The sequence below is a fragment of the Miscanthus floridulus genome, chromosome 10 (genome assembly GCF_019320115.1).
Source record: "Miscanthus floridulus cultivar M001 chromosome 10, ASM1932011v1, whole genome shotgun sequence".
In the NCBI taxonomy this organism is placed as follows: Eukaryota; Viridiplantae; Streptophyta; class Magnoliopsida; order Poales; family Poaceae; genus Miscanthus; species Miscanthus floridulus.
In genome coordinates, this window is record NC_089589.1 from 7,568,103 (window position 1) to 7,586,593 (window position 18,491).

The following is an 18,491-nucleotide window of genomic DNA, read 5'->3' on the forward strand; positions in this document are numbered from 1 at the left end:
GCGAGCAGGGACCCCCTCAAAACTCACGCAATATCATACAATAGCCAATACAATCCAACAGACCATAAGAGTAGGGTATTACGTCATACTGATGGCCTGAACTTGTCTAACTCATGTGTCTCTAGTGCCTTCTTGTTCTCGATTACATGCATCTCTGCCAATCAATCTACCTTCGTGAGATACCCCTCGGAGGACTGCCAACGATATTTTATTGACAGTGCTAGACCATAGCCTAGTCATACCGTATCACACGGCGGTTCGTGAAGTAATGTATCCCAGCTAGGTACCCAAAACACACGCCCCGTTTGTACTCCAGGCACAAATAAGACCAACTCGTCTCACTCCTGTCAAGGGGTCTAGGTCCTCGTCCAAACTTAGACTCCAAGCCCCCACACCCGAGTCCCAAACTCGGTGCAGTGCTTGGACCTCCACCCAAAAACCACCCCTAAAAGTCGGTCCGAAAAGAGCCAAAACCCCTGACAAGAGTGTGACAAGTCGTCCCGCTCCCATAAGTAAATATATGCTCAGGATAATAAGTCTATGACCTGACTACCATCCACAGCAACGGACAGTCCTCAATCGACACAGACGAGACAAATGCAACCGTAGCCTCGCTCGGTTGCCTAGCCAAGTCCAAATCCAAAGTATGGTCCTGTCCGGTCTCCATTTATTACCCTGATATATTTCATATGATAGTAACATGATAATAGTAATAATAATAATATCTTTCCTATCTCTCGCGAGTGACAGGTAATCACTCGACTTCTATCGAGGTTCTATAGCATAGCAGGCTACACGATCTAGGCATACTAGTAAGACTCATAGGATAAGGATAAATATATGCAAGTGGGTTTCATTCAACTCCTTAAACTTAATGCACAAGCATAAAATAAAGTGCAGAATAATAGGGGTTATGCACTGGGGCTTGCCTGAGTAAAATATAACCAAGTGAGCTGTTCATCATGGTGGCATGATCATCAAGTCACCATCTGCTTCCGCTACTCCAGATGTCTTCGCGGTCCATCATTGTTCCTATTAGGATATACGTGGATGCAACGCGGAAACGTAAATAATCACGGCAACCACAACTTTAAAATACGATTACGTCTCGCAAGCTAACGAGCTAGCTCTAATGACTAACATACTAAGCCATGTATCGACGTTGTCAAGTGAGGCTCGTTTCTGGAAAATGTTTTCGTCCTACGATCCCAAGATGTTTCGGCATTTTATTGATTAAATATATATATATTTGAACTAGGGCTCATTTAGCTACCCTAGCAAACTAATTATTATGAGGCTACAAAAATTACAGTGAGCGCCTAATAATGTTAGGAATTTACTCTAAAAGTTTCAGAGTCAACACTATCCCCAATTTATCACAACAATTCCTATAAATTTATATTTTAACAATATCGAGCACCTCAAATTAATTAGATCACTCTTGAAAATACTATGAAACTATGTGAACAAAATATACTAGAAGATATATCATGATTTTAGGAACTAAACAAAATTAGTTTCACAATTTTTGGACATCTACACAAATTTATCTTGAATTTACAAATTTACCTTTAGAAACTAAATTAGAAAACGCTTTAGAAAAAGAAAAGGGCCGGTGGCCAATGATTCGGCCCAGCAGCCTAAGCGGCTCACGCGGGAGTGGTCACGCGCGTAGCAGGCCAGCCCACCAAGCAGCCCGCGGTGAGGAGCCCACGCGCGCTTGCCCATTTTGCAAAAGAGGGCTCGTACTGTTAAAAATTTAAACGACACCATGCAACACTGTTCCACTAGTCTTGAGTTTTGCACAAAGCACCCTGGAATACCTTGTCTTCGCAACGGCTAGGTCCTAGACGTGCCCGTGCGCATCGACGCGGCTTTGGCCGACACTGCCCGACCACGCTGACCTACTGAGGCCCACAATGACATGTCTGCTAGACCGACATGGACCTCTAGACCTGCACGCAAAAGTAGAAGGCGGTGGCACATTCAACGGTGTACTAATCCCACCTATCCAAGTCGACGGAGGATCCGCGCGGCGGCGTGAGTGCTCCAGCGAGTCTACACCCTATCAACGGGTCACGATGGCGGAGAAGGGTCAGAGGCTCACCGTGGTGCGCGCTATGGAGATAGTTGAAGCAGGGGATGGTCGAGGCGGCCCGGCCATGTGTGCTCGAGCACGGCGGCGACGTTTTGTGGCGGCACCGGAGTGTCACCACGTCACCGACGGGTTTCCTAGCCAAATCAACGCGAGCATCGGATAGAGGAGGTCAAGGTGAGCCTAGAAACGCCACCAATCGAACCCTTACCTCCAGGTTACGGACTTACCCCAAACCACAGGTTGCGTCGGCACTCATGACCGGTGGCGGTAAAATGCCAAATTGGCGGCCCACAGTGCACCAACGGACCAGAGACAAACAAGGCGCTTAGCTAACCTTCTAAGCTATCCACAGGAGCGAGGGATTTCGCTGCGAATCTAAAACTTTGCAATGGGATGAGGGAGAAATGATGGTGGTTCCACGCACGGTGAGGCGGTGGAATGGTCTACGAGCGAGCCGAGCAGTTAAGGTGGGCAGCTCTGGTTGGTGGCAAAGTGAGCACATGGTAAAGATGTTGAGACAGGAAGGGTTGTCGTGAAGCGCACGGCATGAAGTGGCAAGACCGAGCGAGGTCGCTGGTGCCAGCTAGCGGCAGAGCAGAGCAGGGAGGCGTCTGTCGCCACTGTGACCAGGGTCATCGTCGTAGTAGGTGAAAAAGCGATGGGGCGATCGCCACGTCGGCCGAGCCAATGCAATCGTAGCCCTGCCTCAAACTGGTGCTCGGCACGATGGCCAGCCGCTCGAGCCTGACAAGTCCACAAGCAGCGGCAGGAGCAAGGATGCGACCCCACCGAGAACAGCAGGCAGAGCTAGGGACGCCGCGTGGCAACGTCCGGACGCACGCGCGCTGATGAAGCGGCAACAGCCCAACCATGCTTGAGCTCGTCGCCAGTCGCGCCGTGCATGCGGTGACCGTGAACTCTGGCCGAGCGACTGCTATCAGTGACTTGAACGACTTTTAAAGCCCCGACCAAAACCAAACCAGCTCGGTTGAGACCCAACCAATTTGCCAAGGCTCAAGAGGGTCCTAAGGGCTATCCCGAGGAGCATCAAACGCAAACTTAGATAAATTACCGAGAGAGATAGAGACACGCCAAAATAGGTTCGTCAAGCTAGGCGCTGATTCACGAATGGAGCGCCAAAACCTGACTGCGACGCGTTCTAGCGATATTGGGGAAATTCTTGCGACACCACGACAACTCCAACCCACTCGAGGACTACACCCTACCCAAGTATTCACTTTGATGCAACCAACTGTGTGGAAACATGAAGTTAGTGTTTATGCATTTTTGTTGGATTTTAAATGCCAAAATAACATTGTCTTACTACTTTTCCCATACTTAGAAAAGTTAAGGTTCGGTTCGAACTATCAGCCATTAACACTTTTGTTACAATTTTTAAAAGGTTGAAGCCTTGTCGATTTCAACTAACAAATATATCATGGCATAGCCCATACTTTATACTAACTCATAGAAACAAAATATGCAGATACTGTTTAAATATTTTGCACAAAATAATCCTCCAAAATGACACTTTTTAATCCTAAGCTATATTACACTTTGGTTTATAGGAATTGTTTTTCCTCCCAAACGATTAAAATAACTTATTCTATTTTTCTTATCAGGATCTCATTAGCATATTTTCTCCTAAAATAAACTAACTTACAACATTCATTTAGTTTTTCTTAACTACAGGAGTGAGTCATATTATTTACATGTATCATTTCATGTGTGTTTAAAATTTTAAAACTACGAGGCACTCTGTTGTTAATTCTCTTAGGCCTTAATCTAGGTACTAAGCAAGCTCGTAACACCGGGTGTCACATATACACACTCACATGTGTGCTGCGACGCACGTTAGCTCAGGCGGCCTGACCAAGACATGTGGTGCCAATGAAGCTTTTGTAGCTCAAAACTTATGTAATGGGTCTAGATTTGCCATGTATAAAAGAGATAAAGGTGAGGGTCGGACCAAGTGACGGAAGAGGGGTGATGGATGAGCGGGGAGACAATAAGGGACACAAGAAAGAAACTTAAATTTATCCTTTTAATATTAGATATAGATTATTAGTCAAAGTTCCTCTTGCATTGTTCATGTTTGTGGATAAGAGGACACACTACTAACAAATGAACTATTAGAAGGACAAAATCAAAATTTACACCAAAATACTACCTCCGTCCCAAAAAAATGCAACTATGGGTTGTGTGCCACGTAAAGTGGTTCACGTTTGACCAAGTTTCTAGTAAACAGTATTCACATTTAGGACTCCAAATTAATTTATTACGAAAATACATTTCGTAATCAATCTAATGATATTTATTTGATATTATAAATATTTATACTTTTTTATCTATAATTGGTCAAAGTTGATATACTAACATGTGACACTGTTCTAGAATTGCATTCTTTTGGGGACATGGTTTTGATGTTAACAAAGTTTTTTCTATTCATTATAAAAAGAACAAAAACGGGTCTGTTTCCATCTCTAGCTATATATAAATTGCAGCTCATGAAGTACATACTAAAATTTAAAATCACCTAAGGAAAAGACGGTATAGTTAGTACTCCTCCATTCCAAGACGTTTTGCCTTTTCTAGATTATATATACCTTTTATTATACACTTAGATGTACACTATATCTAATAAATACATATAGTAAAAGCAATGTATCTAGAAAAAACTAAAATATCTTTTAGTTTAGAACGTAAGGAGTAGTTATTATTGTATATATATCTAGTTAATGCGACCATACATCATGTTGATTTTGTTGTATGTTATACACATTCTAAAGTTTTTGAGCATACTAGATATACTTTTAGTACCTTTAGGACTTTTCATTTTAGTTTCTACTAGTATCGTGCCCGTGCGTTGCTACAGGACATCTAAACTTTTGTTCTAAAAATACACGGATCGCACGATAAGATAACAATACTGTAAAATTAAATACCGACATTAAAGTGACATTTAATCCAAAAGGCAAGGTTCATGAAAAAAATAAATGAAAATTATAAACGTCTAATTCCTTTACACCATACATTAACCGTGGAAACTTCATAAAATAAATGAGATCTAAAAAATCTGAAACATAGATTGACATTGAGAACACCCACCCGTTGTAGAGGGAATCCACAGAACCACGTTCCCTAGAATTATCAAACATGCACCACATCGGTGACACCATGGGGTCATGCACGCCGCTGACACCAATGAAGACCCACCTGCAGAATGCATCCATGCTCGCACTACAGGAAACCGGGACTTTGCCCAGTGCTCAAATCTTTGCCGAGTGCCAAATATCGGGCACTCGGCAAAGGCCACCTTTGCCGAGTGCCGCACTCGGCGAAACTTGGCACTCGGCAAATAGGGCTTTGCCGAGTGTCTGGCATTCAGCAAAATAAGGCACTCGGCAAAGCCAAACTTTGCCCAGTGCCAGACACTCGGCAAAGTTGGGCATTCGGCAAAGAGGCGCCCGGGGATAACGGTACCCAACGCCGGCCTCTTTGCCGAGTGCCTTCTGTTTAGCACTCGGCAAAATATTGGCTTTGCCGAGTGCCTAGGGCTAGCACTCGGCAAAATATTCACTTTGCCGAGTGCCAAACCTTGGCACTCGGCAAAATAAATTTTTTTTTTGTTTTTTGCCACCAACTTTTTTTCTTAGATTTGTATTTGAACCATGAACAACATGTTCAAATTTGGCACAATTTCATTGCTGTTTGCTATATTTCTTCACTTTATTTCGTTTTCTTGCAATTTTCCGGAAAATGTAGGTTTGAACTGTAGGTGCATCGAATAATAGTTTTGATCCATTCCAAAAATGTTATTCTTGTTTGTTAGTGTCACTTTATGCTAAATCTAGGAACTGTCTCCAAATTTCGATCAACGTGCTCACGGGGCAACGTCGCGAACTTGCGTGCGAGTGGTTATTTAATTCTATAAAATTCAAACGAATCCCGAAAATCATGAAACTTGGCGAGATGTCGTGATATCACATGCATATGCGGTGGTAAAAATTTAAAAACGTTTGGAGGACGTCATCACGTATGGTGTTCACAAACCAGGACATGTCCCGCCGGCTCACTGGCCCGCGCGCCCGCGCGCCTCGGCCCCGCGCCTGCCGCGCCCGCGCTCCTCCGGCCCCACGCCCGCCGTGCCTCCCCGCGCACCCGCCCCATCGGCTCCCCGGCCCGCACGCCTTGGCCCCGCGCCCGCCGTGCCCGCGCGCCTCCGGCCCCGCGCCCGCCGCGCCCGCGCGCCCGCTGTAGGAAGGAGGAGGAGGTAGGAGGAAGAGGAGGAAGGAAAGCAGGAAGGAGAAGAAGGGGAGGAGGAAGAAGAAGAAAGAGAAGGGAGGAGAGAAGGAGAAGGGGAGAAGAGGAGAAGAGGAGAAGAAAGGTGCCGCCTCGGTTCGTCGACCCTCACGCCGTAGCGGTCGTCCCCGTTGTCGTCGCCGGCCCTCGGTCTTCGCATTCTCGCTGGCAAGGTATGCCCTAATGTTAATATTAGTTAGTAAGTAGTAGTGTTAGTAGTAGTAGTAGTTAATTAGTAGTGTTAGTATTAGTTAGTAAGTCGTAGTGACAGTAGTAGTTGTAGTTGTTGTTCATAGTTTTAGTGTTAGTAGTAGTTATTGTTGTATGTATGTGGTTGATGGCCTTCGTGCCTATGTTTGGTATACATGTGGTTGTTGGCCTTCGTGCCAATGTTTTCTGCAGGTTTTGGGAACCCCTCCGTGCAGGGGAGGTGCTGCCGAAATTTTCAATGGAGTCTAACCATTTGCCTTTTCTTTGCAGGACGAGGACCGTTGGGAGGCACTCGGTGACCCCGATCGTCTTCGTTGGCATTGCGGTTCTGCCTGCACTGCGTCGCCTCGCCACTGCAGCGACTCGCCACCGCCCCACTAGCCTGACCTCACCGACACCCTAGGTATAACCCATCTTGCATACTTGTATCTCGTGTAACCCCAGTTAGGCGTCTCCCGTCCGAAAGCGATACGGTCGTTGGTATGCAGATCTTTGGATACCAAATTTCGTACCTGTTTCAGATTGTCCATGTTTTTTGGACAGCCCGCGGATGCGTAGATGGGTTGGTTTCCGTGGCCCGCTCCTGTCCAAGACAGAGTTTCGGCACCACCTCCTCGTTGTTCTCCTAATACATAATCTCTCTGCTAGGATGTGTATCGGGAGAACAGCAGGGAGGTGCTGCTGAAATTCTATCTTGGATAGGAGCGGACCATGGAAGCCAACCTCATCTACGCATCCTCGGGTGGGATTAGGACCTATCCTTCACCTATTAGATGTATAGTAGGAACAGCCTTGTGGATTTACCTGCAGTTTTTATTACTCGCTTACATATCCATATGCCAGAGGATGGATAACCGTGAGTGGATGTACACGGGCCACACAAGTATGACCCCAGAATGGATGACCAAGACCAATGCTTTCCTGGAGCATGCATTTGGTGAGGCTGCTAAAGGGTCAGCCCAGATGCCATGTCCGTGCAGCAGATGTGGCAACAAGAAAAGAAAAATTAAGAGGCTCGTGGGGGAAGATCTTATCAAGTATGGATTCACGGCAAACTATACCCGCTGGATCCACCATGGTGAAGCCGATCGTATTAGAGAGGAGGTGGTGAGACAGCGTCTCGAGGATTATGATGGAGATGGCGGGGTAGCAGACTGGATGGATGACATTCAGCAGGCACGGTTCGGTGAAGGATTGGAGGAGAAGCCAGAGGAAAGCGCAAAGACATTCTATGATATGTTGTCTTCAGCGCAGAAGCCCTTGCACGAAAAGACAACGGTATCGTAGCTGGATGCAATTGGATGCATCATGGGGTTGAAGTCGCAGTTTAGCATGAGTCGGGACAACTTCGATGGTATGTTGGTAGTTTTTGGATCCCTGCTTCCGGAGGATCACATCCTGCCGAAGAACTTGTACGAGTCATAGAAACTTCTTCGTGCACTTAAGATGCCGTATGAGCAGATCCATGCTTGTCCGAATGGATGCGTCCTTTTTAGGAAAGATCACGAGGGAGCAACGCACTGTCCAAAGTGCAAATCCTCTAGGTACCTGGAGGTCGACACTAGTGATGGCAAGAAGGAACAGCTGAGTATCCCTATGAAGGTCCTACGGTACCTTCCTTTCATACCGAGGATCCAACGGCTGTACATGACAGAGGAGTCCGTGAAACAGATGACATGGCACAAAAATGGCAAAAGGTACAATCCGGACAAGATGGTACACCCATCGGATGGCAATGCCTGGACCCATTTCGATGGCATACATCGTGTTAAAGCTGAGGAGGCTCGCAATGTACGTGTAGCGTTGGCAACAGATGGGTTCAACCCGTATGGATTGTCCACGGCCCCATACACTTGTTGGCCCATGTTCGTGATACCCCTGAATCTCCCCCCCGATGTCATCTTTCAACCCAAGAACGTATTTTTGTCGCTGATAATTCCTGGACATCCGGGGAATAATATGGGTGTGTTCATGGAGCCTGTGTTCGATGATTTGATCGATGCTTGGGAAAAGGGGGTACTGACATACGACCGAGCTACAAAGAGAAACTTCACAATGCATGTGTGGTACCACTACTCCCTGCATGACTTCCTGGCGTATGGCCTATTCTGTGGGTGGTGTGTTCACGGGAAGTTCCCATGCCTAATATGTAAGGCAGGTGTGAGGTTCACTTGGCTGAAGAGTGGTGGCAAGTTTTCTTCGTTCGACCAACATCGTCAGTTCCTCTCCCTTGACCATCCATTCAGACGAGACATCAAGAACTTCACAAAAGGTGTTGAAGTCACCGATCCTGCACCTCAGATGATGACCGCTGCCAAGATCCACGCTAAGATAGAGGCTCTCAAAGTTGATAAAGAGAAAGATCGTTTTGATGGATATGGTCAGTACCACATGTGGACTTATAAATCGGGCTTGACTAGGCTTCCCTATTTCAACGATCTTCTTCTTCCACACAACATTGATTTAATGCACACAGAGAAGAATATCGCCGAGGCGCTTTGGGGAACACTCATGGACATAGAAAAGTCAAAGGACAATGTTAAGGCAAGAGTGGACCTGGCAGCACTGTGCGATAGACCAAAGCAAGTGATGAAGACTCCCGTGCCTGGCAAGAAATGGAAAAGGACTTCGGTCGATTTCGTTTTGAAGAAGGACCAAAGGAGGGAAGTATGTCAGTGGGTTCAGTCGTTAATGTTCCCTGATGGGTATGCGGTGAATCTGAGGAGGGGAGTGAACGTGTCCACTTGCCGAGTGTTAGGGATGAAGAGTCATGACTTCCACATATGGATTGAGCGGCTCCTTCCAGCGATGACCAGAGGTTTCATCCCCGAGCATGTGTGGCGCGTCCTGGCAGAGTTGAGCTATTTCTTCCGCCAGCTTTGTGCCAAGGAGCTATCTCGGGCCGTGATTGATGACTTAGAGAAAGTAGCACCTGTGTTGCTCTGTAAGATAGAGAAGATCTTCCCACCCGGCTTCTTCCTCTCAATGCAGCATCTGATTTTGCACCTGCCTCACGAGGCATGAATGGGGGGGGCCGTGCAAGCCCGTTGGTGCTATTCAATCGAGAGATGTCTAAAGGTTCTTCGGAAAAAGTGTAGAAATAAAGCCAGAATTGAGGCATCCATGGCAGAGGCATTCATTCTTGAGGAGGTATCAAACTTCACAACATCATACTATAAGGATAGCCTTCCCAGCATGCACAATCCAATCCCTCGTTACAACACCGACGAGAGGTCATCAAATCTCAGCCTTTTCAAAGGTCAACTTGGCAGGGCAAGCGCTTCGAGCACCAAGACCTTGCGGAATGATGAGTGGCGCACTATCATGTTGTATGTGTTGTTGAACCTTGACGAAGTGAACCCTTATGTGCAGTAAGTTCTCAATGAGCTTGTTACATACGCCGTCACTATCGTCTATCTATCCAACCCCCTTGTCTCTTGCTTTTTCAGGGAATTTCTGAATACATACTGGACAGGAAATAGGGATCCTTCCCCTCAAGAACAAGATAGTCTTCTCAAAGGTGGTGTGCCCGATTTCATTTCATGGTTCGAAAAGAAGGTACCATCCAATTTACATCATTCCATCTGTGACATCCCACTTTGCTCCTACGAGCGAGTAATGATCTATCCGCCCTCACCTTATAGGCACACACGGATGCGGAAATGGATGAAGAGTTGAAACAGGTTGTCAAAGGCTTCCCCTATAGGGTCAAGTCATTCACCGTATATGATGTGAATGGCTATCGCTTCCACACAAGAAGCCATGAGCTTAGTCGGCCCAATCGAAAAACCACGAATACTGGAGTTCGTACGCCCGGCACCGATGACCGCGACTACTACGGCATAGTCGAAGAAATATACGAGCTCAACTTTGAGCTTCGCGGAGGTCATAAGCCAGTCGTATTCAAATGCCATTGGTTCGATCCCAATGTCATGAGAAGAGCCCCTGAGATTGGACAAGTTGAAATTCGACAAGATTCCCTCTATCAAGGAGACGATGTCTATATTGTGGCTCAACAGGCCACGCAAGTTTATTATCTTCCATGGGCGTGCCAAAAAGATCCCACTCTTGAGGGTTGGTACCTTGCGCAGTTGGTATCACCGCATGGCAAAGTGCCTGTCCCAAACGATGAGGATTACAACTTTGACCCAAACACATATACAGGGGAGTTCTATCAACTCGAGGGGCTAGATGGCATGTTTCACATAGACATGTTTTCGCTGATGGGCATGGAAGTAGACAATGACATTGATGAGGACGATGGAGATGAGGACGATGGAGAAGAGGTGCAAAATGCCAAAGACTTAGCACTGCTTGAGCGATTACGGTTTGGCGTTGCCATTGATGACAACGATGGAGATGAGGCGGAAATGTTAGACAATATTGCTAGTGATGACGACACTTATGATCCAGCCGCTGCCGATCCTGAAGATTATTTCTAATTCATGTAATACTATATTATTATTATTTTCTAGTTATGTTTCGTTCATTTTGCATCTCTATATTTATCTATATTGTGCTAACTGGTTTACTCTTTGTATTTGCAGGCACTCGACAAAATGTCGGGCGGAAGGCGGACCCGGACCTGCAACTCGCTCTATGCGAGGACGACTCAGGAGGCGGAGGCGGAGGCATCGGCGAGGAGCCGTCCGGCCCGCCGCCCCCGCGGCCGTCCGAGGAGGGCGGTGCAGTCGTCTGCCGTCCCCCCGCCCGAGGAGGACCAGACGACGACCACTGATGACGAGGACCAGCAGCTGGCCCCCCAGACAGGAGGGGGTGACACTTCCTCTGGGGGGTGGCGGGGGGTGACACTTCCTCTGGGGGGTGGCGGGGGGTTCCACTTCGAGCACCTCATCGGCACTGTACTTGCGTGGGTCCTCGCAGCTCCCGACGCGGCCGATCCCATTTCAGAGGAGGCCGGTGATTCGTCCCAAGGGCGACAAGTATCCGTTCATTTTGCATCTCTTCTTGTTCATATGCTAAAAACCGAACTGCAGACTAACAATTCTTCTTACTGACTCCTGTAGGAACTGGGAACTTGTGTCCGGGGGCGATCATCGGCAGTGCAATGGGATCCTCGGTGGCCTGATCCGCCTGCACTACCCTGGTTTGGTCACCCACGCCCAGGTTGAGTCGCCTCCCTGGACGTGGGACCACTTCAACTCCGTCGTGGACGCCGTGTACGGCACCGTACAGGAGCGGATCAGGCGTGAGTTCTGGGTGAGTCTACATCACACTACATTGCTCAATACTATGGAATCATTAGACGTTCTTGAAATAATGAAAGGACACATGATGTCTATATGCAGGACTTCTTCACGTTGGAGGAGGGGCATGACCCCGCCTAGGTGACGAAGGTGCAGGACAGGGCATGCAGGGGCCAAGTCATGGACCTATACTACGAGGCGAGGCTGCAGTGCCACATCAACCACTCGTGCGACGTCCTTGGTCAGTACCCGAGGAAGAGCGAGGCCAGGATCATGACACTCACCAGGGAGCAGTACCTCGTAGTAAGTTATAAAACATTGTTACTGACTCATTCCATGAAGAATAGGTAGCCTTCATTTTATATTCTAACATTTCTAATACAATACTTGATGGCATGTAGATGTGTCCTTCTTGGTGCGCCAGGCACAGAGACTGTTGGGTGGCCATCATGGACAAGTGGGTCTCCGATGAGTGGAGGGAGAGGCACGCCCTCCGTCGGGAGTGCCGCCTGCAGATGGGTGGGCCAGTGCACCACCAAGGCAACCAGCCCCTCAGTTCGTACGCCCAGGCCTGGGTACACGCTATGCACTTATTTATTTATTTGTTCTAACGCTCAATTCTCATTACTTCTAATCGTCTTTGTGTTTTCCTCGCAGTCCCAGTCGCATGATGGCCAGGAATGCAACGAGTTCATGGCGTACGCCATGGCACACAAGGGCAAGGCGACAGCCCCGGACACCGTCTACAACCCGGAGGACGAGCCCGAGGCGTACAGCAACACAAGCGTCCACAGCAAGCTCACCGACTACGCCTCGGCGGCCCGCGAGCGGCATGGGGAGGACTTCGACCCCGCCACCTAGCCCCTTGATACCGACCTCGTGATGAGGCTTGGAGGAGGGAAGCAGCACGGCTGGTACTGGATGGCCTCCAACATGGTCGACTCAACCTCTGTGCCCAACCTCGTCCAGATCCGAGCACAGAGCACGAGCTCCTCCGTCCCCATTCGACCTCGGCAGGCGAGCACACTGCAGCAGATGGCGGCACTCCAGGTTAGTTCTATTTCATTCGCCGTTCATTACTTTTACACATGTACCTTGCATTTGCATTGTTTAAACGTTGGTGATTGAATATTGCAGGCCACTATGGAGAGGATGGAGGCCGAGAGGGAGGCCGAGAGGGTCGAGAGGGAGAGGGAGAGGGCCCAGAGGGAGGCCGAGAGGGCCGAGTGGGAGGTCCTGAGGGCCCAGAGGGCGGCCGAGGCGCAGAGGATGCAGGACATGTTCTCATTCATGTCGAGCCTCGGCACCACTCTCCCGGGTGTGGTGGTGCCCCAGTCGCTGCTCACTCCAGTTGTGCCTCCTACTCCTCTGGCTCTAGGCACTCCGGTGAGTATATATATATGGTTGATCAAGTCCTTTAGCTTGTGTAGATACTAATGAATTCAATTCTCCTTTGTGCAACAGTCGTCGGGTTCGAACCCGACTCCTTCGCCTCAGCACACACACCCCGGCTGGACAGGTCCACCACCGCACGGAGGTGCCCCTTCAGGCTCCCATTGGGATCAGTGGCAGTAGGTGGTGCCCCTTCATGTTTCATTGACTTTTCTTGATCTAGGACTTGTGTTGGATAAAGACTTCTTAGATGTTGTCATGGATTTGCACATTGGATGTGCATGTGATGGATTATGCAGGAGGATGTGCTTGTGATGGATGTTGGATGTGCTTGTGATGTATTATGGATTATGTATGCGTTTTGTGTGATGCTAAATGCCTGTGTGCTGTCTCATGTATTATATATGAGTTTTGCGTGTTTGCTTTCGAAGGAAAGCAACAAACAAAAAAAAATTGCAAATTTCCCAGCTTTGCCGAGTGCCAACACTCAGCAAAGAAGTCTTTGCCGAGTGCCAGGGGTGTGGCACTCGGCAAAGCTGGAAAAAAATGTTGTAAAAACAGCCACTTCCCTAGTTTTGTCGAGTGCCACAGCCTGGCACTCGGCAAAGAGGTCAATTTTGCCGAGTGCCACAGCCTGGCACTCGGCAAAGAGGTCAATTTTGCCGAGTGCCACAGCCTGGCACTCGGCAAAGAGGTCAATTTTGCCGAGTGCCACAGCCTGGCACTCGGCAAAGAGGTCAATTTTGCCGAGTGCCAGATGGTACCACTCGGTAAAGACTATTTTTAAAAAGATTTTTAAAAAAAAAAAATTGTTTCTTTGCCGAGTGCTCAGCCCTGGCTCTCGGCAAAAATTTAAATTTTGCCGAGTGCCAGTCCCTAGGCACTCGGCAAAGCCGGCGTCAAATGTTGACGGCAGTTATTTTTTTGCCGAGTGCGGGCTTGGCACTCGGCAAAGACTTTGCCGAGTGTCGATTTTTGGCACTCGGCAAAGAAATTTTTGCCGACAAAATCTTTGCCGAGAGACCTTTGCCGAGTGCGGCACTCGGCAAAGCCTTTGCCGAGTGCTTGGCTGGCTTTGCCGAGTGCCCCCAGCACTCGGCAAAGAGGGCGTCTGCAGTTGTGTCGTTTGGTAATTAAAATAATTAATTATATCACAGCTGAGAAACAATTGTAGTTAATTAATTGCATTGATTCATCATTAGCAGAAGATGATCATTAGATAAAATGCTAGTGCAGAGTGCTTCAATTAGGAGAACAGAAATTAATTGGAAACTGTTTATTACAATCAAACGAGAAAACCTCAGTTTTATTGATATGGCAAAACATCGTGAAGCCGTAGATAGTCCACGGAGTGTCATTTTATCAATAGAAAAGTTCAGCTTGCCTAACTTCACTACCTTCTCTAGTTTCCTACAACAGTAAGATGCAGTCTAGAGAATCATTCATGATTACTTGGTAGAAAACATTAAAGCACTGAATGGCACCGAAAAAAAATCAATTAACATACAGTACTCCTGTATCCTTATATTATGGTGCTCAAAAGTCAGAACAACAACTGCATTGGCTGGATCATGATCATAAGTTAGTAGTAAAATTAATATTCTCTAAACTGCAAACCCTCCTTAAAAAACTGTAGTCCCATGTCCAAGTATTGGACAAAGAGTTGTTACTAACAGCTCCGAAGGTTCCAAAGGTGCTCACCCAGATAAAACAACAAGCACTTTTGCGTGCACAATAAACTGAAATCCTATTAGAACAAACCATCTCTAGCAAATATATTTTTCCCATAAGCTGAATTGTTGCCTTGCTACATGCTAGCTTCACAATACCAGATTTTATAGCAGATCCGAACACATACAGGTACAAGTTTCGAGCAGCATGGTTGAACAATTATGAGCTGTAAATATGTGTTGTTCGTCCCATGTGCGTGCAAGAATCAACAAATCAATAGATGAAACCTCTCTCTCTCTCTTTTGCAAACATGAATATATGTTGAGATTGGCTTTGATATAATTGACATGATGCTTAATTCTAAATTTAAACGACTGTCCGGAAAATTGTCTCTTTCATGATAGATACGTTCATACCTGATTTAGGCGACGTATTTCAATATTGCAGAAACTATGACCTTGTTCATCACTTTGAATCTTTTATCCTGTCAAACTACCAGTGTCACCACAGTCATATACATTTATCACAATTCTTGTCATATGTTTAAAGAAGCATATACAAATTATAGCACAACTCCATGTGTTAATTGAATTTGATAGCTGGTTCTGTAGTTCACTAAAACAAATAATTTAAAAATCATGTCCTTTTTCCATTTTGGGTGTATGGGTAGGTACATTAGCAGATTTACTCACAAACACAAACCTTTCCAAAGAATACAAGCTTTGAACATATTGCAATATCGAAAATTGGGAAATCAGTAAATAAATTCGCCAATATAAAAAAACATTGCAATGATCAAGTTGAGGCTTTATTATCATCAGACAACCACCAGAGTAACTTCAACTCTTAGTTTTAGATTACAGGAAATGATGAATATTTCAACTTTCAAGGGACAGGATGTATACCTCAGGTCTCAGTTTCAAGTCTCAGTCTGATCTCTTATAGCCAATGCTCATGAAACACTCCTTGCATGGGAGAAAGCTTGCTTCTGTGGTTCCTGCAATATTGAACACCTAGTAGTTATCCCAACAATGATCTTAATGGGTAAAAGACCTATCCAACCAAAGTCTTGACTATCAAGTCGCAGCAAAAGCTTCAACAAAGAAATAGTATACAAGTCTGGATGGCGGTGCGAGGATGCGGGCTGGTGGCGGCGGCGTGGCCTGACGGCATTGGGCGACGCGTTTGCTGCGGTGCTGAGGGATCCAGAAGGAAGGAGCGCGTGATTGACATTCCATTTTTTCCGTACCTGGGAAGGAAGGAGAGCGTTGGAAGTTTTTTCGCACATAAAGCGGCAGACCGACTTGTTTGGGACTTAATTGCTTCTGCTGGGTTTCAACTCTGGCCTATCCTAACTTGTTTGGGACTTAAAGGCTTTGTTGTTGTTGTTGTAAAGCGACAGACCGACATAGCGATGCTTTTGTCACGCGAAGATAGTGTTCTTGTTTTACTCTTTTTAGTTGTGAGAGATGTACACAAAATTTAACCACTCGTCTACTGAGGTCAGCACAAACTACACATAATAGTATTGGCCAGACATGACTGCTATTTATATGCGTCAAAATTTAAACAACAAATATTTATTCACTGCAGCAGAAAAGTAAAGTTGACAAAAAGTGTATGGATGGTTCAGCTAACCTAGGAGTGGCAATGTCGTGGATGACGAAATATTAGGACCCTCGCGGCCAGCCTTAATCCTGTTGCTGCTGCATCACCACTGTTGCGTCATCGTCGTAGTCGGCGTTACGGGACTACTGGGGCCAACTCTGTATTGCATTAACAACCAATAGCTCAGAGTTTAATCCAGATAATGTGATAACTTCCATCTAGTGCAAGCAAGAATCCACTCAGGAATGCAAATATAGCTCTGCAATATAAGCTCCGAAGCTCTGAATTATTAGACTCATGCCGCTGGTACAATATAAGACTGAATTATTAGATTCAGAAATGTGCATCAGTTGAAAAAACAAAAGACGAATCAAAACACTGGACATGGGGCTGGATGTTCCACATCGTGGTGTCGAAGGAGCGGGGCTGGATGTTCATCGAAATCTAGGATGACTTCCATGGTTCCGACGCCACTGACTTTCTTATCTTCCATTTCTATCCTGCTGTGCACTGCTGGCTCCACGGCCTACTCTAGGATTGCTAAAAGGTGCATGCAGACTTCTCAAACAGAAGTCACTAACTCATTTGCCAGCAATCATTATCGGCCAATTTTTGAACGCATATAGTTTCTGGCACAGTAACTTTTCAATCATTTTATAAAATATTATCATCCCTGAAAAGATACAAACTGTCTATCCAAATTTCCATCCCAAGTTAAAGTTAATGGCTTTAAGAGGACTGTCTATCCAAATCCCGGGAATAATGGTTGGTACCTTATTCAGGAGAGAAAATGCAGTCCATACAGGATAGTGATCATCCATAAATGCCACCGCACAAAGCCCATCCTGTTGTGGGAGTGGAACTTGTATTCTGAAATGAAAAGAGAATGTACATCAAAATAGCATGTCAGTACAAAAATGTATTCCAAATCTGTAAAGCAAACAGGGTCAGCCATAATGTTATGATCGCTTAGCTACTACAAGATGCGATGGAAGTGCAAATGGTTCAAGCGTTGCTCGAATTTTATTGAGATGATGAACAGTAAGCCTAAACACAAATTCAGCAATAAGATCAGTTGCAACATTAGATGCGTCAACAGACATCACTACTTTCCCCACACGCAACACAAATAATCTCACTACTCGCAACGACCATCAAACCACTGGTGGATCTGTAGCCGAAGGTTGCCCATTACTTTCCCCACACGCAACACAAATAATCTCACTACTCGCAACGACCATCAAACCACTAGTGGATCTGTAGCCGAAGGTTGCCCATGGACAAATTAGTATGAACCCCGGATCTCCTCATGGGATCTGAAACCGATCAGATATGAGGAGGTTACCTTCGTACTGGATGGACTGCCGCTGGCCTGGCTGGGTGCGCTAAGCGACGGTGCTGGCAATGGAGACGATGAACGCGTAGGGAGATCTCGCGGCTACGAAGGCCCGTTGCTCTGGCATCTCGGAGGTCGACAAACGTCGCAGTACCGGGGAGGCGCGCCGGGCGGCCAACCAGCAGGGTGTCGTGGCCATGGATGGTTGGTGGCACAGATCAGGATGCAAGAGCGGCGCCGGCGTCCGCGTCGATGTAACGCAGTAGCGGCATCGGCGTCGTACTGGAGGAGACTGGGGGAGGCGAGGAACGTGGCGCGTCCTCTGTCGCCGGGACGTCGCGCGGCCTCCGCAGTGGGGATGCCGTGCCGGCTTCGCTGCCAGGAAGGTGGCCTCGGGGCTTGCGTGGGCAGCGGCGGGCGGTGCGCAGGGCAGTCGCAGGCGGCGGAGGCACGCTGCGACGCTGCGGGGGGCACGAGGGGTGCAGGTCTGCGGGATCGCTGGATTGTGACAAGCGATGTTTCTTCCTTCCTTTTTCGCAAGCGAAGGAGACAGGACGAAGTTGATTGTTGCACAAAAAAAAGTCCACTCTTTAGTCATTTTATAGTCGTGGGAGATAGATACAATAGATGAACGAATTGTTGACACATGATATGAAAAGTCATCATG

The 18,491-nt window shown here is 47.0% G+C and overlaps 1 long non-coding RNA gene and 1 pseudogene across 1 annotated transcript; both read left to right on the forward strand.

The window, feature by feature from the left end:
• Nucleotides 1–6,423: 6,423 nt before the first annotated feature.
• On the forward strand, nt 6,424–11,302 carry LOC136487373 (uncharacterized). Its single transcript, XR_010767234.1, has 3 exons — nt 6,424–6,573; nt 6,881–7,013; nt 11,158–11,302. It is a non-coding gene; the product is annotated as an uncharacterized lncRNA (long non-coding RNA).
• LOC136489901 (uncharacterized) lies at nt 7,457–8,170 on the forward strand (annotated as a pseudogene).
• Nucleotides 11,303–18,491: the final 7,189 nt, after the last annotated feature.